The 27051-nt window shown below is 37.0% G+C and overlaps 1 protein-coding gene across 1 annotated transcript in view; it reads left to right on the forward strand.

Moving 5' to 3' along the window:
• The window catches only part of LOC145728409 (acetylcholinesterase-like), a 63521-nt gene that overhangs the window by 788 nt on the left and 35682 nt on the right, over window positions 1–27051 (forward strand). The gene's annotated exons all lie outside the window — the stretch shown is intronic.

Below are 27051 nucleotides of genomic sequence, written 5' to 3' on the forward strand. Positions count from 1 at the left end.
TGATTACTATGTATAAATGAAAAACCCTGTATTTTATTTGCTTAATAGAAAGAAAAATATCTTTTTTATTGAAGTTATGTTGGTTACTTTTAAAAAAATATTTTTTTTTCGTAAAAATCGAAAACAAAGAGCAATTAAAATATTAGTGGTAATAGGTATGTACAGGGTGATTGGTTGAATTTTGACCACCACCTTTACTTTTATTTTGATTTTAGCAAAAAACGTTAAATACAAAACTAGTAGATATTTAGGTCTGCCGCCAAACATTCATTATACAGGATGTCCCAAATTTGAGTAACGAACCAAACTTATGTTTTTTTTAAATACAATGACCAATATTTTAACTAATATTTGAATTCTACGTCAAATTCTAGGCCTAATTGATGTAAAATGTTTGTATAGATATTGAACTGTTTTCGCAGTAACGTCCTTGATTGATTGAATTTTGACCACCCCCTTAACTTCCATATTTTTGATTTTAGTAAAAAAACTAGTAACAACTTAGTTGTAGATATTGTAAGTCTACTTTACTCTTAGATAAACAGTTATTATACAAGGTGTCCCAAATTTGAGTAATCAAATTAACTCTTAATCACATAGTCGAGGCAATATTGTTAATATACAATAAGTATAACAGATGCTGCTGCGGAAAAAGTTGAATATCAATACAGACATTTTACATCAATTAGGCCTAGAATTGGACGTAGAATTCAAATATCGGATAAAAAGTTGGTCGTTGTATCTAAAAAAACATAAGTTTGGTTTGTTACTCAAATTTGGGACACACTGTATAACCACTGTTCATCTAAGAGTAAAGTAGACCTGAATATCTACTACTTTTGTATTTAACGTTTATTGCTCAAGTCAAATTTAAGGAAGTTAAGGGGGTGGTCAAAATTCAACCAATCACCCTGTACAATTGTCTTACCAGAATATTTGTAGTCTATTCTTATGGTGAGAACGTTAAAAAACAGTCAAATATCCCGTAAATTAACTTTTCAAGTCATGCGAGTTAACTTTCATGGTCAAAATGCTAAAAGTCTTTCATTTCAAACTCAGTCAATTCTGAAAATCAGAATGTTAAAACCGCGTTAACACGCGGTTTCCAGTAATTATATAGTCATTTTCAAAGTCAAAATATTGGAAGATGGTTAAGACTTACTGGGCCATTTGTCATTATCTAGTCAATTCTCAAGAGTCAAATATCATAAAAATTGTCTTACTGGACTATTTGCAGTCATTTTAGTCAATTTTCAACTGCTGACGATCTTGGTCGTGTTTTACAGGGTTAGCCACCCAAACCGGTCATTAAAAGTTTATTAGCATCGAATATTTATAGAATTTGAAAGTAATATAAATTCGATACATGATATATATTAATAGTATATTACATACTCAGGTGGAAAGTTGCTCCCTTTGAACATCTTCAGCATTTTCTTTACCTCCGGATCTCGAATCCCATCTACAAAATACTGTGCCACAAATTCTTCTTGGATTTCCTCCGGGACGGCTGGGTAAGCCAGATGCACAAGGCGACGAATTTCGGCCTCAAACTCTTGTAGATTTTCACCAGTTTTCTGCTGTCTTGCCTTTAATTGCGCTTGATACACTCCTTTCCTATGTTGATCCCCATAACAACGTTCTAATGCAGCTACTAATGCTTCATAGTTGCTTCGTTGGGCGATAGGCAGAGTCTGTAACAGCTCCAATGCAGGTCCTCGTAGTGCCACTACTAATGCTACAGCCATTTCCTTGTTACTCCATCCATTTGCAGCGGTCTCTAATTGGAGTTGGTACGTTGCCCATGAAGTTTGACCGTCGTATGTGGGAGGCTTGATCTTGTTGAGCCCGTTTCCGGTGATCACTGTAGAGCTGACTCCTCTGCTGTCAATTTTCCGCTCTAAGCCGCGTAGCTTTATCTCGACATCATTCTGAATTTTATTAATGTCCTCCCGAACATTATTCTGAATTTTAGTAATGTTCTCCCGAACATCATTAAATTTTACCTGAACATCATACTCCATCTTTTTGAGACTTTGGGTTACATACTCTTGGATTTCTGTCTTGGTCCCCGCTAGAACGTTCAATATTTCTACGTTACGGTTTTCTTGCCGCTCTTTATCTTTTTGACGCATTTCTATATCTTGTTGTCTCATTCTTTCTTGTTCTTCTTTGTCTCGTTGTCTAATCTCTTCTTGTTTTTCATGCATTGCCATAATAGCTGCAAGTTGGGCCTCCATGTTTGCACTTTGACGTCTTGTTATTGGCATTAAATAAATTTAACACACCACTGTTCCGAAAATCTCTAGTCCGGTTCTGAACACAAGTCTCTAACCCGAAGTTTAGTTCAAATTCACGTCGCACTAAAGTCTGATCGCACTTCTGACACCAATTGTTACGATTTTCCCGTGGGTTTACACAAAGTCAATTTAACTCAACAATTAATAAATTTATTTACACTTCAAAACACTCCGTATAATAATTAATTCAGCTACTAAAAACACTACTACAATTCCACAATTATTCCACTATTTAAACTTTACCGCGTTCCCAAATTCACTACTGCTCCACTGTCTGAAACCTCATAAAAATATTAGACATGTAATAATATACAGAGTGAGTCAGGGTTAAACGGCCAAACCTATACCAAGCCTAGAGAATTGGATTTTAAGCATAAACTAGTAACAAAGTTGTGTCCGAAAATGAGTTGTTACCGAGATACACGGTGTTTATTTTACATAACTTCATTCATTCTTGAAATATCAAGATCAATTTTTCTACATTCACTACTCTTTAGGATCTCTACAAGTACAATGTGTACATTATGCTCGCTACACACAAATTCTGTACATTTTCATTTCACATTTTCACCACAATGTGTACACTGTAATTGTGGAGATCCTAAAGAGTAGTGTATGTAGAAAAATTAATCTTGCTTTGTCAAAAATAAATGAGGTTATGTAATACAACCTGTATCTCGGTAACGACGTTTTTTCTGACACAACTTTCTGCTTAAAATCCAATTCTCTAGGCATGGTATAGGTTTTGCCCTGACTCACCCATACTGGTAATTTTGTACCTACTTTCTTTTAAACGTCATAATAAACATAATTTTTGTAGTAGTTAATTTTGCCATCTTTCATGCTATTTCATGGAAACATCTTAAAAATTAAAACAAATTTTCAAACTGAAATAACATACTTCAAAATTGTCCATTTTTGTTGAACAGTTTAAATTTCTTAATAATTGGTTCCACCATTTGTTACTAATAAAATTATAAAGTAACAACGAACAACTGAGGTTCTCAAATGACACATGAAAATCGTTTCAGTCATTCATTCATCAAGTTGAAAACCGTGGAACTGAAGACAAGTTGAAAATCAGTCTGTAAGCCTTAATAAATTTCAATTTTCTGATCGTTTTAAAAACTTTACCTTGCATTGGAATGTATGTCATGTTATTATATATTTTGATTATCATCTTACTTGTTTTAAGCTAATTCAGTCCAAGATAGAAGAACTTAATAATTCAGTGAAAAAGGTATTTGGTGCTACTTCTTAGCTAAGGAGAGGAAGTTACAAAGCATGGAAAGAAGATATATCTACAGAACCTATATTGTATTATTACGGATGTTTAAAGTATTGGAAGTTAAACTTCAAGGTCCCAATAAGGGCACACCTATCAATCTGTAATTTAAATTACCATATATTATACCAGCTGGTGAAAAACATATCGAATCTTATGTTGCGTGTTAAAAAAGTACACTGTATTTCATTAAGTATAAGTAATAGACGTATTGTGTGGCGTTGGTTTCGAAGGTATTGTGTCGTAAACAGGTATCGTGTTTACAAAGTTAATGGATTATTTTAAAATATAAAATCAGGTTTTTTATTTTTCTTAAAAAAAATGGCGCAAATTAAAACTGCAAAACCTACATGTTAACAACCAGAGCTTTTAATAGAAAGGAGAATCTAAAAATAAAAATAAAATATTCCGGTTTATTTTTGAAATAATGAAATTGCTAATACTTTTCATATCGTACGTGGAAATTTAACATGGTTGTAAATAATCAAAAACTAGAACGGTTATTACTTTAGTTATTAATTCAGTAACTTTATTTATTTAGTAGTAATAGTGGAGCAACAGAACTTTAAGTGCACAAACAAATTGTTCACCGATTATTAATGCGGTAGTTAGTTTAGTAATAAAGGTTATTGCGGTAATAAAGGTGATTACACTGAAAATAGTGCGAAATTATATTATGTGATTTAGATAAAGTTTTTTTATTTTCATAATTTAACTAATCGTACATGATAATTGTTCTCATACTCTTAAATCACCTTTACGAGTACTCATAGCAAAATTACGATAGAGTTAAGCTGAATTCATAGTTTGAAATCCGCAAGAAGTAAGAAGTAAGCAGTAAGCCGAATTAAAAATAAATAATATACTTGTAGCACTTTCATTCATAGTTTGACAAATAAGCGCAAGCCGCATGAACCGCAAGTAGTAAGCAGCAAAAAATGAATCATTTTCATTTCTTAAGCTGAAATCATAGTTTGAAATCCGCAAGAAGTAAGAAGTAAGCAGTAAGCTGATTTAAAAATAAACAATATACTTGTAGCACTTTCATTCATAGTTTGACAAATAAGCGCAAGCTGCAAGTAGTAAGCAGCAAGAAATAAATTATTTTCATTTCTTAAGCTGAAATCATAGTTTGAAATCCGCAAGAAGTAAGAAGTAAGAAGTAAGTCGAATTAAAAATAAACAATATACTTATAGCACTTTTATTCATAGTTTGACAAATAAGCGCAAGCCGCATGAACCGCAAGCAATAAGCAGCAAGAAATGAATCATTTTTTTCTTACCTGGCTTCTTACTACTTCGTGCATCGTCGGCTGCCTGTTTCACCCATTCGTGGGTTTTCGATTTGTCATTTGTCAAGTATCCGAGTTTTCTGGTTTATTTTTCTGGTTTTTACTTGGCTTACTTGTAGCTTGCAGCTACTATGATAGAATAGTCATCGACAAAATCCATTTTCCGTAAAATTCAGCAAACATTCAATGAATAGAATAGAAATAAAAAAGTCTAACCAAATTTATATTGTAAACAAAAAAATAAACTGTCAAATAATCTGTAGTCTGTCAGTTTACTAACGTCGAACTATGAATTGAAACATTTGCGGAAGGCTACTTCTTACTAATACTGCTTGCTGCATGCCGCTTACTTCTTGCGGAATTAGAACTATGAATCCAGCTTTAAGGTTGCATAAAATAGGAGCATAAAACTAACAATTCACATTATTTAATTAAGAACAACACAACAGCTAAGCGCTGTTTAATAAACAAATTCAGAAAGCATACAGACTCATTGACTGAACCGCCATACCATCGAATCTACTGACCCGAGTCATTCTCTGTTGCCCTTTTGACTTAATCATTCGAGGGGAATCGAGTCCAAGTTTAATCCAATTGCCACGGTGTTGATTGAGCGAGTGCCAGTCGAAACTTGACGCTATTTAGAGATAATCATTTTATTCGTCAAATAAGAGTTTGCAGCTTCGAATGGTAAATCGATGACTTCCCCTCAATTAACTCTCTGAAATACTGGCGATGGAGTCTGGACTTGTCAGGATTCCGGGTAATTACCCGAATTATTAAATGGCCTCTCTGCTGATTAGTTATTACTCATTTAGTTACTTAGAATCAGGAGTTAATTTTCGTTTGTTCTGTTTGAGGCAGATTTGCAATTGTGTAATGCTAGATTTTGCATCAGTTTGTTGTGGATTCATACACCGAAAGAAGTACACAGGTTTCACCTTAGAACGGAACTTTATTTGCTAATTGGTGCAATAGCAGCCTGTTTTTAGGGTGGTAAAAGAACAAAACTTATATATATATGTAAAACAACAGTTTCATGACTTGCTTATTATATTTTTTTTTTTGGTTGACGCATGACATAGTCTCTCATTTGTCAACTGTCAAAGGGGGGAACGTTCAGTTCATATACTGATGGGTTGTTACAGTCTCCCCCTTTGGCCCACGTAAAGCGTCCTCGCAACTGGGACAACACTACACTAAATTTAGGCACAACACAAGCACTTCTTCTTCACTGGCTTGCGTTGGGCTCGTCCTTCGGTTGATGGCGGTGTCTGGTTGGTATCATCTTCGGATCGTGGTGATACGGGAACTTCATCACCAGTTTCACCTATTGGGTCTTCGTTCGGGTTCATGGATTCTGTCACAGTTCGGGCTTCAGTCTCGGCTTGTTGCTTGTCACGACCTGGAGGGCGTCCTCTCTTTCTTATTGGCAGCATTGGGACTATTCCTTCACTCGTCGGTTCCTTGTATCGTGTCAATGCAGAGACATGGTATTTTCCAACAGGTTGGTCTGGTTGATCCATGGGTGTCACGATATAAGTGGTAGGAGACACTATCTTGTGGATACGGTAAGGACCATCTCGTCTCGGAGCAAACTTTGAGGTAAACTGCTTACTAGCGTTTGATAAAATATGACTGTCTATCAAAACCTTTTCACCAACATTGAAAGCACTGTCTCGTCTGCCTTCATTCTTCAGGTTAGTTCGTCGATCCTGGTTCTTTTCATGTGACTCTCGGGCTTCTTGGAGAGCGGTTTGCATAGTCAAGAGGTAGGGGGTGACTTGTGGCACGAAATTGTCATTTTGTATGATTGCTCGTAAGTCACGGTGGACATCATCGGGTGAGCGTAGCTCTCGACCAAAGGTGAGATAAGCGGGGCTATATCCTGTCGATTCACACTTCGCTGTGTTCATAGCAAATCGGATTGATGGTATTTTCTCGTCCCAGACAGTGTGGTCAGTAGACGTCAGTATGGCTAGTTGGGACTTCATATCTCTGTTTTTGCGCTCGACCGGGTTTGATTCGGGATGATAAACCGGTGTTAGGCACTGCTTGAATCCTAATACGTGTGCGACTTGTTGCATAACAGCCGTCACAAACTGCACTCCATTATCGCTTATGACCTTACGGGGAACACCATATCGTAGTACGATTTCGTCGATTAAGCAACGGGCACATGCTTCAGCTGTCGCGGTCTTTAAAGGGAAGATCTCGGTCCATCTACTCGTAGTGTCCTCAATAATAAAAATCCATCGTTGTCCTGTTGGCGTCTCTGGAAGAGGACCAAACAAGTCGATTGCGATCACTTCAAATCTCTGTGATTGAATAGGAGTTTGAAGTAAACCTGCAGGTTTCAAATTAGTGGCCTTGAAGCGTTGACACTCAATGCATCGGCCAACATGTTCGGTTATGGCTTTTCTCATTCCAGGCCAATAGAATCTTCGGGCTATCCGCTGATAGGTTCTTTCTATTCCATAATGACCTGCAGTGGGTGTGTCATGATACTCGTGCAACACTTCGGGAATTCCAGAGGCAGCTATTACTAATTGGGGCTCCTCTTCGTCTATGTCGGGGTTATATCGGTATAGGACACCATTTGACATTAGGTAGCCTCGGTTTGCCCATTTCTTAAAGTCGATTCCATTAGGGGTGTCTTCTAATCCGACAATAATTTTCCTAGTGTCAGGGTCAGCCATTTGTTGTTCCCTTATATCTTTGGCAGACATAGTGGGTAGTTCTACACTAACTAAATTGGTGGTTGCTTCTGCCACTTCTCGAGGCGGTCTTGATAAGGTATCGGCAATGACATTTTTCTTGCCGCTGATGTAGTCAATCCGTAAATCTTGAGCTTGTAAGCTCAGTGCCCATCGGGCTAGGCGTCCGGTTGGGGTTTTCAAGGAGAGCAACCATTTTAATGGTTGGTGATCACTTTGAACATTGACAGTTGAGTTCTCAATGTAACCTCGGAATTTCTGGACGGACCATACCACAGCTAGAGCTTCGCGCTCGGTAGTGCTGTAGTTCTGCTCAGCTGGGGTAAGGAGTCTAGAAGCGTATTCAACGGGGCGCTCATCTTCACCCTCCCCCTGGAGTAAACATGCCCCCAATGCATAACTACTAGCATCGGTCCTAAGTGTGTAAGGAAGGCGTGGATCAGCTTGTCGGAGTATTGGAGCACTGCTTAGCAGTAACTTAAGCTTTTCAAAGGCCTTGACTTGCGGTGTTTTCCATTCCCATTTAGCATTCTTCTTGGTCAACGAGGTAAGGGGTTTGGCAACTTGCGCAAACCCTTCAATGAAGCGTCGAAACCATGAGCAGGTTTGTAGGAAACTGAGCAACTGCTTCACGTTCGTGGGTGCCGGCATGTCCATTATGGCGGCTACCTTCGCATTATCAGGGTGAATACCTTCTGGTGATAAAATATGTCCAAGGTACTTGACTGACTCAAGGCATAAATGACATTTAGCTCGGTTCAATTTCAATTTGAATAAGTTGAGTCTTGCGAATACTTGTCGTAGGTCACTGAGATGCTCTGAAAAACTAGACGATAAAACAATTAAATCGTCAAGGTAGACTAAGAGAGCTACATCAGTCAGTCCTGATTTGAAACGATCCATTAATCTTTGGAACGTAGAGGGGGCCGTCACAAGACCAAATGGCATCCTAGTATACCTGAAAGTCCCAAATGGTGTTACAAATCCAGTTTTGTCTCGGTCCGAGGGTCTGACACTAATTTGGTGGTAACCACTCTTAAGATCTAGCGTAGTCATATACTTTGTTTTCTTTGCATCATGCAGGAGATCATCAATACGGGGAAGTGGATATCGATCGGCTCTAGTGATTGCGTTCAGTCTCCTGTAATCTACAGTCAGTCGAATTCCTCCATCTTTCTTTGGTACTAGTACGACTGGCGCGGCGTATGGGGACTCGCACTCTTCTATGGTGCCATTTTCGAGTAGTATGTCCAGTTCTTTGCGCAGTTGTTGCTTCTTTTCAATTGATATGCGATATGGCGGTACAGCTATAGGGGTATCGTCTTGAAGTACAATCCTGTGCTCTGCGAATGGTGTAGGTTCATTACTAGGCTTAAAAGGAGTGGAAAATTCTTGTAGTAGATGATCAAGTTGCTGTCTTTCCTCAGGTCGAAGTTTCAAGGCTTCATCGCTGCGCAACGCATTGGAAAGGTCAACAGTGTTTACAACAACGTGGGCAACATCACCTTCTGTTGTAAATTGGTAAGCGACGTCACTACAGTCGGAGAAATGGAAGACATTGTTATTCAGGTCTAAAACAAGCTTCATAGTTCGAATAAAGTCAGCTCCTAGTAACGTGCGACTATTGATATGGTCAGGTATCGACAAAAGCTGTACATGGGCCGTCCTGCCATACAGGGTCACTGGAACATTAAAAATGAGGGCCTGGACTTTTCTTTTGGCTCCATCGGCGAGAACCATATCTAGGTCGTTGGCTTCAAGATAGGGAACGTGTTCTTCAATCAGGATTTGAGTAAGCTTACTTCCAGCTATATTGGTCGTAGCGCCTGTATCTAAGTATGCATAACCAGCATGTTTTAGTATAGCGATTGGTACTAATGGCCGTGAGCAGTTATCTTTCGTGAACGAGCTGCATAGAAACTCTGCTGAGGCAACAGACTCTTTTGAGACACCATTTCGATTGCTGTCCACTGAACATTTAGGGCAGTTGCTTCTTATAAAGCCTGGGGTGCCACATCCATAGCAAACAATGGTAGAGTTATTATATGGTGGTGCACTTGCTGTAGTTGCCGTCTTTGGGGTGGTTAACTTAGTGGTTGTCTGCTGGAGCTGTGTACTGGACGTCTCACTGCGTCTGTCTTGGTAATGTTTAAGTTTTCTGCACTCTTCTTTAAGGTGACCTGGATTCTTGCAATATGCACAACGTACAGGTTTTTCTTTTGCTGCAGAAGTGTGGTTATCTTCATATCGACTTACAGTTATGTCAAAAGTTTCCTCTGCTAGTCTTGCTTGAGTTAAAAGTTCTTCGAATGAGGCTACCTTGTCACGTGGCACTTTCTCCCTTACGCGCCTGTGTAGTAAACCATAAATCATGTCAATCTGCGTGGCTTCAGTCAAAGTACCCGTGGGTAACTGGGCAAGAATGGCACGTGCTTTACAAATGTAGACATCACACTTTGTTTTGCCATCTTGTTCTTGAGCAAAAAGGTCTCTATAGACCCGATAGGGTGGCTTTGTTGGGCCAAAAGTGGTTCTTAATAGCGCCAATGCTCTATTCCAATCTGTTAAACTTGACTTAACACCCTGGAACCAGGTTGCTGCAAATCCATCTAGAAGCATTGGTAAACCTCTAAGTGCATTCTCTTCTGAGATGTTGGTGCAATCCTTATAAACCTCAATAGCATCTATAAAAGCATTTACATCTGAATCCTTAGATCCATCAAATCTGCTATTACATTTTGAAAAATTTCCACTAGTCGAGGATACTACTGTTGTATTTGGTGGTATTGACAGTCGAGATAAAAGGGCTTCAAATTGGTCATCTGACAATGTAACACTCATATTGTCAGAATTACTTGATTGTACAGCTGCTACAAGTTCTTTAGAACGTAGAAAATAAGGACTTCTTTGGGAGTCAATGGTGCTAGTTCTAGTTATCACAAGCTTGAAGCAAAGTTGCTAACTAAAAGGTCAACTTACTGCGTTGAAAACGATGGTAAAACACTGGCTGGAGGCACAGAATTTAATGAAAAGATCCGATATGTAACACACATACGGGGCGATTTACAATACGTACTTGTAAAAGCCAAAAGAACTAGTTGAGTGATTGCGACCAAAATTGCAAAATGACCCGAACACGGTGCGAAAATTGGTGATACGAAGTGTTCCGACGTGGATGCACTTACGACTCAACGTATTTAGTTCAGAAAAGGTTCATTAAAGTCAGAATTCCACTAATAAAGTTCACAAATTCACTGGATAACCTCACTTTCGATGCCGACACTTGGGCGCCAATTGTAATGCTAGATTTTGCATCAGTTTGTTGTGGATTCATACACCGAAAGAAGTACACAGGTTTCACCTTAGAACGGAACTTTATTTGCTAATTGGTGCAATAGCAGCCTGTTTTTAGGGTGGTAAAAGAACAAAACTTATATATATATGTAAAACAACAGTTTCATGACTTGCTTATTATATTTTTTTTTTTGGTTGACGCATGACATAGTCTCTCATTTGTCAACTGTCAAAGGGGGGAACGTTCAGTTCATATACTGATGGGTTGTTACAATTGTAATTAAAATCCTAAAGTTTATTTAAAACTTTTTTAATAAATCATTTTCAGTTTGTGTTAAAAATACGCGTTGGAAGCGATTTTATATCCGAATCAATGCCGTTGGTTAACGATCCAGTTTCACCTCTAACCTTTTCGACAGGCTTTGGAACTGGATTTTATTGCCGGCATTGCAAATTTCTTTCGTTTTAGTGCAATATTAAAATTTTAAATAACTCCGCGTATCCCTGCTTCCGCTTGGAGTTTCTTTATATTTTAAATCTAACTAGGATTAGTTTCCTTCATCAATGAAAGATCCTACGATCCTAGGCACCCCGAAACAGGAAGTGAGCATCCATACATGTCCAGCCTGTCATGTTATTCAACCAGGAATGCTTCTTCCTACCCATGCCCCTCTTGTCCTTAATCTTTCCTTCCACTATTCATTTTAAGAGCTCATGCGTGTGTCAATTCTCTTTCGAGATGCATGGTGCATGTCACAAACAAAGAGGTACTGTGCTCATCCCAGCACCTCTTTGTTTGTGACATGCACCATCCAGGAAGTCTTGAGAAGTCTATGAAGTATTCACATCTCAAGGGCTTCTATTCTGGCGCTAACCTAAACTTCCAATTCCACGCTTAACAGCTGTACAAAAAGTGTACAGGGTGTCCGGATAAGGGTACACAGTTGCTACATCTTGACAAAGGTAAAGCCTAGCGTTTGAAAAAAAAAATGTAAAAAATGTGAAAAGTAAAATTAGTGGACGTAAAAATGGGGTACCTTGAAACTACCTTCTAAATCCTGGAATTGTTGGACATAGCTGGTGAGTCAGCAGAAAAAAAAAATCTGTTCTTCTTCTGCTGCGTGTCCATTAATGGATGTTTGCGATCACATTTGTGCATTCTTTCCTATTACATATGGTATGCATTAATTCTTGCATTGACATCTTTTTCCTTCCGATTCCTCTTTTTCCCTCAATCTTCTCCTCAGTTGTCAATTGCAAGAATTGGTACCTCTCGTTGCATATTACGTGGCCCAGGTATGCTGTTTTTCGACGTTTAATGGTGTCTAACAGTTCGCGGTCTTTATTGATTATTCTCAAGACCTCATCGTTGGTTCTTCTTGCAGTCCATGGACTCCTCAGTACACGCCTATAGACCCACATCTCGAATGCTTCCAGCTTGTTCATAGTGCTCAACTTCACTGTCCATCCCTCTATGCCATAAAGCAACGCTGTCCAGACATAGCATTTGACAAATGTAATTCTCAAACCAAGAATCGAATCGAATCGAAATCAGTATTGGTGAGCACTTTTTTGAATTCCATGAACGCACTGCGGGCATTTTCAATCCGGCATCTGATTTCCAGTTTTCACACAGCCACGTTCCTAGATATTTAAATTTATTTACTCGCTCTATTGGTTGATTCTCATGTGATAGGCTTGAGTTTTGAAATTCTTGTGGCTTTCGAGTAATTATCATGAATTTAGCCTTCTTGGTGTTGATATTGAGGCCCATGTTCTTACTGCATTCCCCGACAGTCCCAAGCATATCTCGCAAATCCTCCATGTTATCTGCAATTAGAACTGTGTCGTCCGCATAACAAATATTGTTGACCCATACACCATTCACCTTAACGCCCACGTTGCGTTCTTCTAGGGCTTCCTGAAAGATGGCTTCAGAATATAAATTGAAGAGAAGTGGGTAGAGAACACCCCCTTCTCTGACCCCTCTACAAATTGGTCTTACTTTTGGGAGATCGTTACCAACTCTGACTTCAGCCATTTGGTTTCAGTATAGGCTTTGAATGCAGCGGATGTCCTTTTGGTCTATGTCCAATCTATTTAGGATTTGGATCAGTTTATGATGTTGGACTCTGTCGAACGCCTTTTCGTAATCGATGAAACACAGCATTATGTCCTTTCTCTGATCGTTGCAGTTCTGAATTAGTACTTGAGTCGCAACTAATGCTTCTCTTGTGCCTAAACCTCGTCTGAATCCAAATTGTGCGGATCCGATGTTTCTTTCGCATTTTGTTGATATTCTGTAGTGGATAATTTTAAGGAATATCTTCAGTGTGTGAGTCATGAGGCTGATTAGTCTGTGGTCCTCACATTTTGTTGCATTGTTATTTTTCGGCAAGGGGATAAAATTCGATGTTAACCATTTGGCGGGATGTTTGTCTGTGTTATAGATTCGATTAAATATTGTCTGAAGAACTGTGATGCTTTGGTCGTCCAACAGTTTGAGCAACTCCACAGGTATGCGGTATGGGCCAATCGCCTTTCTGTCTTTGGATGTATTGCTCGCTCTTATAATTTCTTCTTTTGTGATGGGAGGTCCAGAGAGGTCTTTCATCAACAGCAGGTGTCTTTTATGCTGTTCATCATCTTGCGCAAATTCTCCCTGATCGTTTTCTAGATTAGAGAATGGACTCTTTCTATATACTCCTACCGTCTCTTTTATCTTTCTGTGTAGGTTGAAGTCATCGTGTATTCTTTGTAGTTGTTCTAGTTCTTCACACTGTTGTTTCAGCCACTCATTCTTAGCGGTTCTTATCTTCGTTCTAATGACTTTCTCGATTTTGTTGTAGTTATCACCATTCCTTTCGTTCTTGTACCCTCATCGTTCCTCGAACAGCGCCAGTATCTCATCTGTCATCCAATCGTGTTTTTGTGCTTTTCGTTTATGTCCCAATTCTGCCTCCGCAACATTGGTCATGGCAGCCTCCATTTCTTCCCATTCGTCACCCATGTTAGCTTCCTCTACCGTCTGTGGATCTATGGTTGTCAGTATTTTCTCATTAAGATTGTTGGAAACTTTGTTTTTTGTTTCTTCATCTTTAAGTCTTTCGTAATCTATCTTTCGCGTTACATAGGTTTTGAAAAAAGAATACAAATGTCTATATTATTACCTACGCCCGGTATCGCGGCACGGCTACCGTCACTTATTCGGCGAAAACAACAGAAAACAGTGACAACATCTACAACTGCCCTATTATTACCGTAAAGTAAGACATACGCATTAGATTTTCTGTTACTCTCTACCACTTCCTTTATTTTCCTAAGCACAGCAAAATGATCATTTATTCTCTCCAACACTTCGAATTCCTAACTAAATGTGTGTTACATTGTTTTTTGGCTTTTCTAATTTTTCTCTAAATATTCCCGCTGATTTGTTTGTATTTCTTTCCGTTTTTATTCTTACGTTTTCTTCTTTCTTCCATCATTTTGTAGTTCGTCATTCATGCTTCCCTCTTTCTTTTATTTCTGGTTCTAATAAATCTTCTCTTTCCATGTTACTCGCAGTATTCTCTATATTTCATTCTTTCGTTCATGTTCATCTTCTACCTTAAGTAAGTTAAAGATCCTATCTTTGATAGAACCATTTATCCAATACCTCACAATTATAATTAAAGATTTTCCTACACTAATGTCAAATCTGTCTAAATGTTAAATATTTACCAAACAAAATGTTAACCAAAGTTTCAAAACTCTCCTATTTATACTTTTTCCAATATCAATCAATGTCTTTCGTCGTGGGACACCCTGTATAGTGTGCCACTAATGTGCATCCTCTGCACTCACACTACACCGTATATAAATCAATAAACACGCATACACTACAGCACATATGAATCTCATTTAAGTAGATAGGTTCTCTTAATTTTTATCCCAAGCTACACTATATCTACATAACAATACTTTTAACATTAACAAAACGCACACTTTGCGTTCGATAAATGAAATTTTCTAGATGACCTACATGATCATAAAGGACAATCAATAAATTTTAATAATGAATGGAGTAATGAATTGATAAAGAAGGTTGTTGTAAAGGGTGAGAAAGGAGGCATATGTTTTTACAGTCATAAACTAGTGTATTTTTATATGATTGACCCTCGCCTTGAATGACTCCAATGCAGTTTCAATAACACGATGGCAAATAGTTCAACGCATCGTTAACTGGCTATGAAAAAGACGATCAACTGGAGTTTACTTTTTGAGGCCCAATATAGAACTGAATATACTATTATTTAGTTAGGATCGGTAAAAAAGTGGTAGCACAAAGTGAAAATTGTTAATAGCAGTGACTGAAATAGCTTATTTAAGCTTTCAGAAATTTTTTCAGTTCTTTTTTTCTTTTATCTAGTTCAAATATAACTTTTATATTCACACTACATTCAGGGCCTGTATACAAACCTGGATGAACAGGAACAACAAAGGTCCAAGGAGCAGGGGAGGTTGAACCAAGGGAAAGCCATTGATATCGAGGATGTAGAAGAATACACGGTGGAAGAAGTGATATCTGAAATGTAGCACCTGAAAGACGGTAAATCTCCGGGACAACGTCACTAAGAACTGCAGAAGTGCTGTTAAAAATATTGAAGGAAGAAAAACACCAGCGTGATGGAGATACAGCATCACAATCCCAATATTCCAAAACTGGGTAGGTCTGGCGAACTACTGAGGAATATCGCTTTTAGGCACGACGATGAAATTATTCACCCCGTATGCTGCAACAACGCATTCCCAGTTACACCACATTAATCAAGGTTTCCCGAAAAACTGTTCTACAATTGACGCAGTGTTTGTTGTCAGGCAGGTTGTAGAGAAGCAATAGAGTATCACCACCTGTGCGTTTTATAGATTTGACAAAAGCGTTCAACAAGAAAAACCTGGAAGACGTCTTGAACAAGCTGGAACAAAACAATATAATAATAATAATAAAATAATAAACTTTACTTGCCAACAAAATGATTGACAGATTACAGAGCAACGTCAACATACAAATGGTGTCTGTAACACCTTTCCAAATAATCTTAAGTTATAAACTATTATCTAATAAAGTTCTGTCATTTTAGGGTATACACTTACAAAACATGCAGAATTCCTAATAGACAATGTACAGGCAGTAACAAATTTAAAATTCCCTTATTAGTTAAAGGTAAATAAAAATGATCAATAAAGCGTTAATAAACGTTGGATATACCGTTCTAACTGCACTACAATCCTAATTATTCTTGCAGCCTTGAATCTGGGAGTTTTTTGGTGATGATACTGATAAATCAGTCCTTTTGTTTACCACCGTTTGTTGATTGGTTTTCTTTATTTGTTCCTCCATAGTTTACAGTTTTCTTCTAAGAATGTATTCATTGCCTCTAATTCTTTTACGATCTTCAGTAAGTAGAACATCTCGTTATCAATAGAGTTTCTGGTCTCATCGGCTGAGTGTTTGCAACTGGCCTGTACCATATATGCTGGATTGAAAACCTCCGAACACTTATAGCCCTTTATCGCATTAACTACCGTTTTATTACCTTGCTTCCATTGGATTTCGCTCACACTTTTTGAACGGATCAGGAGTACGTCCTTATTCGGCAGCGCCATAATATGGCCATGTCTTTAAATTCAACTATTTAAGAATACTAATATGACCAGATGGTGAACTCAAGAATGGTGTACGGAGCCACGTAAACAAGATAGCAGAAGCCTTACGAACAACTATATGGAAAAATACATTCATATCAATACCGACCAAAGTTTGGAATATATAAAGCATGTGTCAGACTAGTTACGGCATAAACAGGACTTGACACAGCGAAGGCAATGAAGGCAATGAAATGAGAATACTAAAAATGCCAACAGAAGACACTCTTTGGAATCAAAGAATAAGCAACGAAATTAGGGAAGAAGGCAAGACAGGGACGTAACTGGCACGCGCTAGAAGAAGCTACAGTTTCCAAGATGGAAAACCAGCAACTGGCAGACCACCAGGACTGCCTACCAAGAGGTGGAAGGAAGGTCGTCGGCATTCCAGGAGGGGCAAATAAATCGGTCAAACCAGCCTTACGACTTCCGCAAAGAAGAAAAAGAAGGAATACCCTGTATATTGAAAACGAAGACTTTGCAGACAATTGTTTTTATTTTATAGGAGTAACTCACCTTAAAATGTGCTTTTCTAACTACGCCTGATCATAAAACCTGAAACACCCTGTAGAAATATCGCATTCTTGCGATGGAAATTAAGAACATGAAAACACACCTTAACTCTCTAAACTAAAGGCTGATTTACAACCAAACATACTCCCTACATATGTTACCTATTTTAAGACTAGTCAAGACAAATATTATAACAAAGAGCATAAGCGATTAAAACAAAAACTAATTATTTGGTCGGTCTACCTGGTCGGCTGACAAAAACATCTTACCCGGCCTGGAAACGGCAGCTTTAATCGTAAAAAATAGAACAGAAGGAGGCTTTTGGGGGGTGGTGGTCCCCCAAACTGGGAGGCGAACGCCTCAAGGCCGCGTAGTACGGCGGTTTATCGATCCATTCTGGATTTGGTTTGTTTGGCCAGGCGGCCAACGCCGTGATCAGATGGGTTCGCTGGTTTATGTCGCCGTGTCCAAATATCAAATACCAGTTTCTTTTTGTTTGTATACAACTATGGTAAATCTAAAACCGACCGTAGGAAAACCGTGTAACGAACAGAGAAATATAGATAATTGCATGCGCGAAACAAAAACAGAAAACCACCAAAAAGTCCAAGAATTTTATCTCAGAACAATGTTAATTTCTCTATGATTATCTCCTCCCTAACACCTATGGCTATTTGCTTTAAGAGCAGCTTGGGATTAATAAAAATTTCATATCTTACGTTTGCATTACTCACCTTTTGGAAGAAATCACAACATTTCAGCAGAATCAACTTTTTCTAAAAACATTTACAGTAAATGCTCAATATGTCCGCCTTTACGTTCCAAAATCCTCAACGATCTGGAAATGCACGTACCGAGTGTTTCATTATAAACGGCCCCCCTTTTAACTTTTATGATTTTAGAAAGTGTAGTGGCCGTTTATAATGTCTTATAAATGCAGCTCTTTTTTTGATTAAAACATTTTTCTAAAAACTTACGACTTTACATAACCCCAGAGAAAGAAACCACTTGGGGAGAGATCAGATAACAATGTGGCAAAGCTGTGTGGCATCCTCTTTCTAATGATATATAAAAAATCTAGATTGGAGTGCAAACTACAGCTTCACAAGGCTTCAAACCTAGCAACAACGCTGCAAACTCACAAAAAGTGACACAATTTTCAAATTGAAATTTCTCAAAATTGAAAAAGCTAGAAAATTCGCTCAACCTACATTTTGTAACATTTTTCATCCTCTTTCTAATGATATATAAAAAATCTATATTGGAGTGCAAATTACAGCTTCACAAGGCTTCAAACCTAGGAACAACGCTGCAAACTCACAAAAAGTGACACAATTTTCGAATTGAAATTTCTCAAAAACTGAAAAAGCTATAAAATTCGCTCTACCGACATTTTGTCACATTTTTCATTCTCTTTCTAATGATATATAAAAACTCTAGATTGGATTGCAAATTACAGCTTCACAAAGCTTCAAACCTAGCAACAACGCTGCAAACTCACAAAAAGTGACACAATTTTCGAATTGAAATTTCTCAAAAACTGAAAAAGCTAGAAAATTCGCTCAACCGACATTTTGTAAGATTATTCATCCTTTTTCTAATGATATATAAAAAATATAGATTGGAGTGCAAACTACAGCTTCACAAGGCTTCAAACCTAGCAACAACGCTGCAAACTCACAAAAAGTGACACAAATTTCAAATTGAAATTTCTCAAAATTGAAAAAGCTAGAAAATTCGCTCAACCTACATTTTGTAACATTTTTCATCCTCTTTCTAATGATATATAAAAAATCTATATTGGAGTGCAAATTACAGCTTCACAAGGCTTCAAACCTAGGAACAACGCTGCAAACTCACAAAAAGTGACACAATTTTCGAATTGAAATTTCTCAAAAACTGAAAAAGCTATAAAATTCGCTCTACCGACATTTTATAACATTTTTCATCCTCTTTCTAATGATATATAAAAAATTTAGATTGGAGTGCAAATTACAGCTTCACAAGGCTTCAAACCTAGCAACAACGCTGCAAACTCACAAAAAGTGACACATTTTCGAATTGAAATTTCTCAAAAACCGAAAAATTTATAAAAATCGCTCAACCGACATTTTGTAACATTTTTCATCCTCTTTCTAATGATATATAAAAAATCTAGATTGGAGTGCAAATTACAGCTTCACAAGGCTTCAAACCTGGGAACAACGCTGTGACACAATTTTCGAATTGAAATTTCTCAAAAACTGAAAAAGCTAGAAAATTCGCTCAACAGACGTTTTGTAACATTTTTCATCCTCTTTCTAATGATATATAAAAAATCTAGATTTGAGTGCAAATTACAGCTTCACAAGGCTTCAAACCTAGCAACAACGCTGCAAACTCATAAGAAGTGACACAATTTTCGAGTTAAAATATCTCAAAAAAAAAATTTCTTAATGTGTGTTGATAGGAAATAACCTGTCAGTTAGTTAAAATTAAGTTAAAGTTATTTTTTATTTTCGTTTTTTCAGTAAAACTTTGACACCCTGTATCATCGTTATTGTTCACATTTCGAAAAATTTGTATTTAACCTTGAACCTTATTTTTTGAAGCTCTATTCGCAGGTGAAAGGAAAGCCCCAACTTTGGAATCACCCTGTATTTATATGACGGCTGGTTGGTACAAAAACAAATCAGACAAAATATTGCTAGTAATACCCTTAGTAAGGTACAAAGACTAGCATGGTCCAGCAGGAGTTGATGGAGTTGATTCCTAACTTCACACTTTTGTAAATACAGTTTACGAAATAGTCCACATCTGGCATAGCCGAAAGATAAAACTACTAGGAAATATAACAAGTTAGCAACAAAGAAAAATGAATTTATCTTTTACCGACTGAGAGACACTATCAAATAATATGCGGATGGGTCCAGGACAGACAAGTTAACAGGAGCAGGAGTCTTTGAGCCAGGAACCAAATACTCAGAGGGAATGGAAAACCACCCTAGTATTTTTCACACGTAAATTCACGAAATAGAAAGATGCGCTCAGTTCAGCATTGATAACGCAAGCAGGATATTGCAATTCTGACTGATAGTCAAGCAGCTATAATAGCGCTGAGCAAACTCAATAAAAGAAGCAACATCAGGCAAAGGTCAAGTGGCTCTGGGCTCCACAGAGGAGGATAATGATAAAGTCATCATTCTGACTAAGAAAGGGGCCAGACCTAACTTTGGAAATAATCAACAAAGTTCTTATTGAAAATCTCATCTACATTTTCTTCAAAATCCAATCATGCTAGAGATAAATAGTTTAGTTTCTGCGGTTTCAAATGGATGGAGCTTCTTCTCGTTCTACTAGAGTCTTTAACCGGACCTTTGCTGACAGATGGATAGACAGCTTTGGGCCCAAAGCTAGAGAGTAGTAGATGAGATTTTCAATAAGAACTTTGTTGATTATGCCAATCCAAGAGTTAACTCTAGAATTATACCGTAGTAGACTTTGTATCTGAACTCTATTCGAGTTTTCGAACTGAACAATTTGAATTCGCAATACATTCACTCAGTTGCTTCAAAGATGCATGGTTTCTTCCACAAAACTTAAAATATGTAGCTTCATTTCTTTTGTAAGAACACTAGACTTTCTACATTTCATCTTGTGTCAATTTACCAAACAACCTTCTGAGTGAACATTATAAGTTGTCCCTAAGGCAGGGTTAGTCCGTTCCGGATATTTTGCTTATAATTTCGCACTGTTCTTATGCTGTCGTCTGAGGACTGTGTTTGTAGTGTAATTAACTCTGTTTGGTCTTTGTGAACATTGAAATAAACCAATATGTAATTGCAGAACAAACTACAGCAGACTTTCCATCTGAAGTTTTATATCAAATTTGAAGCTGCTAACGTTTGAACATGTTACCTACACAATGTCTGCTTTTTAAAAGTGAACATAAGACAATTTTCATTACATTAAATCGTATGTTCAGAATAAAAAAAACTTTATTTACAACCATATATGTAATGCTGTCATTACTAACGTCATTGAAGGTTAGGAAGTATCATATTGCGCACCTCTACTTCCCGCCCTCACTTCCCGCCCTCACTTCCCGCCCTCATTTCCCGCCCTCTAAAATTGTGATTGTTAATATTTTTAAAAAAAAAAAAAGATGATTGAATCAAATTTTTTAAATGTCAGATAAAGTCGGATCGATATTCAGTTCGCAAATAATAAATTGAGAAAAATGTCCTGGATTACAACTCGAATTGTATGCATTCTAACGGTTATAATGCCTATAATACATTACAATACTAAAATTAACATGATCTAAACTAAAACAAACTACTTATTGAAATGAATGGTTACATTTGAATTATTATAAGTGTTTATAGAAATATTTAGGCCAGTACCAGCACTGGCGTCTCCAACAGTTGTCTCTTTGGTCGACAAATTAATTTGCTGCTGAATGACTGAGGTTTGTGAACTACTTGCAACAGCTTCAGAAGACATGGCACGTTGGGACAGCATATGTTCAGAATGAAACAATGATTTGTAAATTTTGATAGAAATATGATGGTTGTAAATAAAATAGTATACAAACCTCGGTAGGAAGTTTCATTCCTGTCTCGAGATCCCAGCTAAACCTCGACGCTTCGCGTCTCGGCTATCTAACTAATCTCTCGACAGTAATGAAACTCTTCCCACCCCGGTGTGTAATATACTATTACTGTAGTTCTCAACCGTCCAGTTTTTAAGCATGAGAAGGCTGCCAGCAAAGGAGGTTTCTCAACTCGTCTCCTCTTAAGATCTAAGCTAAGGCTAGTCTCATCCCAACTCCAACTTCAAACCCTTGAAAAAGGCCAGCACCTAAATCGGTGTAGAACGACCTGAGAGGAAACCTGTTAGTAAATATAGATATTTTTTTACTCTTTTCTCAATTGTAACTCCCAAAAAGTTTCTTAGAGGGCGCTAATCTGGTGAATTGCTCCCAGAGCTTGACACTTTCGTGTTTCTCCTTTAGCTCGTATTTAAAAGTGTGATCCCCCAAGCCATAGAAGAGTTCTGGGCCTGTAAAGAAAGGTCTGGCCCCTTTCTTAGTCAGAATGATGACTTTATCATTATCCTCCTCTGTGGAGCCCAGAGCCACTTGACCTTTGCCTGATGTTGCTTCTTTTATTGAGTTTGCTCAGCGCTATTATAGCTGCTTGACTATCAGTCAGAATTGCAATATCCTGCTTGCGTTATCAATGCTGAACTGAGCGCATCTTTCTATTTCGTGAATTTACGTGTGAAAAATACTAGGGTGGTTTTCCATTCCCTCTGAGTATTTGGTTCCTGGCTCAAAGACTCCTGCTCCTGTTAACTTGTCTGTCCTGGACCCATCCGCATATTATTTGATAGTGTCTCTCAGTCGGTTATACTTGTTGTCTCACTTGTTATATTTCCTAGTAGTTTTATCTTTCGGCTATGCCAGATGTGGACTATTTCGTAAACTGTATTTACAAAAGTGTGAAGTTAGGAATCAACTCCATCAACTCCTGCTGGACCATGCTAGTCTTTGTACCTTACTAAGGGTATTACTAGCAATATTTTGTCTGATTTGTTTTTGTACCAACCAGCCGTCATATAAATACAGGGTGATTCCAAAGTTGGGGCTTTCCTTTCACCTGCGAATAGAGCTTCAAAAAATAAGGTTCAAGGTTAAATACAAATTTTTCGAAATGTGAACAATAACGGTGATACAGGGTGTCAAAGTTTTACTGAAAAAACGAAAATAAAAAATAACTTTAACTTAATTTTAACTAACTGACAGGTTATTTCCTATCAACACACATTAACAAATTTTTTTTTTGAGATATTTTAACTCGAAAATTGTGTCACTTCTTATGAGTTTGCAGCGTTGTTGCTAGGTTTGAAGCCTTGTGAAGCTGTAATTTGCACTCAAATCTAGATTTTTTATATATCATTAGAAAGAGGATGAAAAATGTTACAAAACGTCTGTTGAGCGAAATTTCTAGCTTTTTCAGTTTTTGAGAAATTTCAATTCGAAAATTGTGTCACAGCGTTTTTCCCAGGTTTGAAGTCTTGTGAAGCTGTAATTTGCACTCCAATCTAGATTTTTTATATATCATTAGAAAGAGGATGAAAAATGTTACAAAATGTCGCTTGAGCGAATTTTATAGATTTTTCTGTTTTTAGAAATTTCAATTCGAAAATGTGTCACTTTTTGTGAGTTTGCAGCGTTGTTGCTAGGTTTGAAGCCTTGTGAAGCTGTAATTTGCACTCCAATCTAGATTTTTTTTATATCATTAGAAAGAGGATGATGTTGTTACAAAACAAAATGTCGGTTGAGCGAATTTTCTAGCTTTTTCAGTTTTTGAGAAATTTCAATTCGAAAATTGTGTCACTTTTTGTGAGTTGGCAGCGTTTTTCCCTAGGTTTGAAGCCTTGTGAAGCTGTAATTTGCACTCCAATCTAGATTTTTTATATATTATTAGAAAGAGGATGAAAAATTTTACAAAATGTCGGTAGAGCGAATTTTATAGCTTTTTCAATTTTTGAGAAATTTCAATTCGAAAATTGTGTCACTTTTTGTGAGTTTGCAGCGTTGTTGCTAAGTTTGAAGCCTTGTGAAGCTGTAGTTTGCACTCCAATCTAGATTTTTTATATATCATTAGGAAAAGGATGAAAAATGTTACAAAATGTCGCTTGATCGAATTTTCTATCTTTTTCAGTTTTTGAGAAATTTCAATTCGAAAATTGTGTCACTTTTTGTGAGTTTGCAGCGTTGTTCCTAGGTTTGAAGCATTGCGAAGCTGTAATTTGCACTCCAATATAGATGTTTTATATATCATTAGAAATAGGATGAAAAATGTTACAAAATGTCGGTTGAGTGAATTTTATAGCTTTTTCAGTTTTTCAGAAATTTCAATTCGAAAATTGTGTCACTTTTTGTGAGTTTGCAGCGTTGTTGCTAGGTTTGAAGCATTGCGAAGCTGCAGTTTGCACTCCAATCTAGATTTTTTATATATCATTAGAAAGAGGATGAAAAATGTTATAAAATGTCGGTTAAGCGAATTTTCTAGCTTTTTCAGTTTTTGAGAAATTTCAATTCGAAAATTGTGTCACTTTTTGTGAGTTTGCAGCGTTGTTCCTAGGTTTGAAGCCTTGTGAAGCTGTAATTTGCACTCCAATCTAGATTTTTTATATATTATTAGAAAGAGGATGAAAAATGTTACAAAATGTCGGTAGAGCGAATTTTATAGCTTTTTCAGTTTTTGAGAAATTTCAATTCGAAAATTATGTCACTTTTTGTGAGTTTGCAGCGTTGTTGCTAGGTTTGAAGCATTGCGAAGCTGTAGTTTGCACTCCAATCTAGATTTTTTATATATCGTTGAAAAGAGGATAAAAAATGATATAAAATGTCGATAGTTTACTCCCTGTATCTTCGTCATTGTTCATATTTCAAAAAAGCGTCAAACGAAAAAAAACCCTATTTTTGAAGCCCTATTCGCAGGTGAAAGGAATGCCCCACCTTTGGAATCACCATGTATAGTAATAATGAGGTTATCATGGCGGTATACATTAATCTGAGAATGCTTAGATTATAACCTCAAGTCTTCTGTGCTAGGCTTTTAAACACCGAATGTTTTTGTGGGTTTACTGAATTTTGCGGTAGTTTATTAATGAAAGTACAAGCAAAAAATTACAAAGTCAATCTCCATAAAATCCTTATTTCGTAGCTAAAAGCTGCCCAACATGTTTCGACGGTATAAACGATTAAGATTAAGATCTTCATCTGTGCCCAAAGATTTTCCGTAACATCTTTAGTTCTGAAAATGGTGAGGTTTTGTTTTTTGTTTATCAATCCCAATCCTCTGACCGGTTTCGCCGTATTACGGCTCATCAGAGAGGCTATAGGGCTTGATAACCAAAGAACAAAACCTTCGTTCCAGTATAGTCAGTCAGTTGACTTTAGTTCTGCTTAGTAATTGTCCCTGTTTCTGAACCGTACATAATAATTGGCTTAATTACTGCCGAATATAATCTTCTGAGTCAATCGGGACCTAAACAGGTCTTGCAAGGCGAATAAACATTTATTGCCCTTCTGTAATTCACTTCTGATATCGTTACCTGAGGTTACAACTGCTTCTAAGTACTGAAATTGGTTTACGCATTTGAAATGTAGGTGTCCATGGTTTTCCTCCTTCTCTATGTTCAAGAACATTTCTTTTGTTTTAATAGTACTGATTTCTACAATGTCGACCAATAGTAGTTTTGTTACAAACTGGTTTAGTGTTGTTCTTTCCCATCCTAATTTTGGCTTTAGAGTCTTCTACGAATATCTTGGTTAATTTTTTGATCTTTTCTGGTACCCCTATGTCTTCCAAAGTTTGCTAGATACTTTCCCTGGCTATCGTATGCCAGGCGGAAACTTAAAAATAGTTGGTTGACCTTTCTGTTAAACTTTTAACTTATGCCTAGGAGATGTCTTATGGTCAATACTTGACCTGCTGTTGATCTCTTAGGCCGTATGTATTGTTGAGCACCGAAGTTGTCTTCTGCTTATAAGGATATGACTCTCTTAGTACATTTGAGAGTATTTTGTATGTTATATTCTCAACTCATTCTCCTTTAGTTTTTATAGGTCAGCTTGTCTCCATTCTTATGAAGAATTCCACTCCTTTCGTAGGGTTTCCTTTTTCCATATGTTTGTCAGTAGCTCTAGTATGGCAGTATATCAAGGGTATTCCAGATTTTTTCACAAGGTGAAAGCTGCAAAAAGTTGTCCACTAACTGGCAAACCTGGATTTTTTCTTTATTTTTTAAGACCTGTTTGTGAATGTCTGAACTATGTATTTTCAAGTAGGTAGGTTGGAAGAGGAGGACCTCTTGAGTGGCCTCCTAGATTTCTGGATTTAACACCTCTGGACTTTTTTAGTATTTAGTATAAAAGTTTGACTTTGAATACGCATGTGAATCCTAATACGCTCTAAAAGTATAGACATAAAAAATAGCATTAATCCAAGTTAGAGACCATACTGTATATGATTTAATGCAACTTCAAAAATTATTATATATATATAAAAAATCTAAATTAGAGTGCAAATTACAGCTCCACTAGGTTTCAAACCTAGTAACAACGCTGCAAACTCACAAAAAGTGACACAATTTTTTAATTGAAATTTCTGAAAAACTGAAAAAGTTAGAAAATTCTCTCAACCAGCATTTTGTAACATTTTTCATCCTCTTTCTAATGATATATAAAAAATCTAGATTGGAGAGCAAATTACAGCTTCACAAGGCTTCAAACCTGGGAACAACGCTGCAAACTCACAAAAAGTGACACAATTTTCGAATTGAAATTTCTCAAAAACTGAAAAAGCTAGAAAATTCTCTCAACCGACATTTTGTATCATTTTTCATCCTCTTTCTAATGATATATAAAAAATCTAGATTGGAGAGCAAATTACAGCTTCACAAGGCTTCAAACCTGGGAACAACGCTGCAAACTCACAAAAAGTGACACAATTTTCGAATTGAAATTTCTCAAAAACTGAAAAAGCTAGAAAATTCGCTCAACCGACATTTTGTAAAATTTTTCATCCTCTTTCTAATGATATATAAAAAATCTAGATTGTTTTACATGTGAATCCTAATACGCTCTAAAAGTATAGACATAAAAAATAGCATTAATCCAAGTTAGAGACCACACTGTATATGATTTAATTTAATTTTATTATTTTTGAAGTTGCATTATTTTTCTATTTTTCTATTTCTTATTTTTCTATAACGCCACGTACATGGCCTCTTACATGTGCATTTCTCTCCTAATTTAACCGACTTCGTGGGTCTTACAGTTTTGATGATTTCCATCCTGGACACCTTGCATGGTAATAACAAAATGTATTTAAAGTTTAATACAAAAATTAAGGCACAAACCGGAATTGAAGGAAAGATATCCGCATTGGTGGATCGGTAAATCGATG

The sequence above is a fragment of the Ips typographus genome, linkage group LG4 (assembly GCF_016097725.1).
Source record: "Ips typographus isolate SLU linkage group LG4, UJ_Ityp_2.0, whole genome shotgun sequence".
Taxonomy (NCBI): domain Eukaryota; kingdom Metazoa; phylum Arthropoda; class Insecta; order Coleoptera; family Curculionidae; genus Ips; species Ips typographus.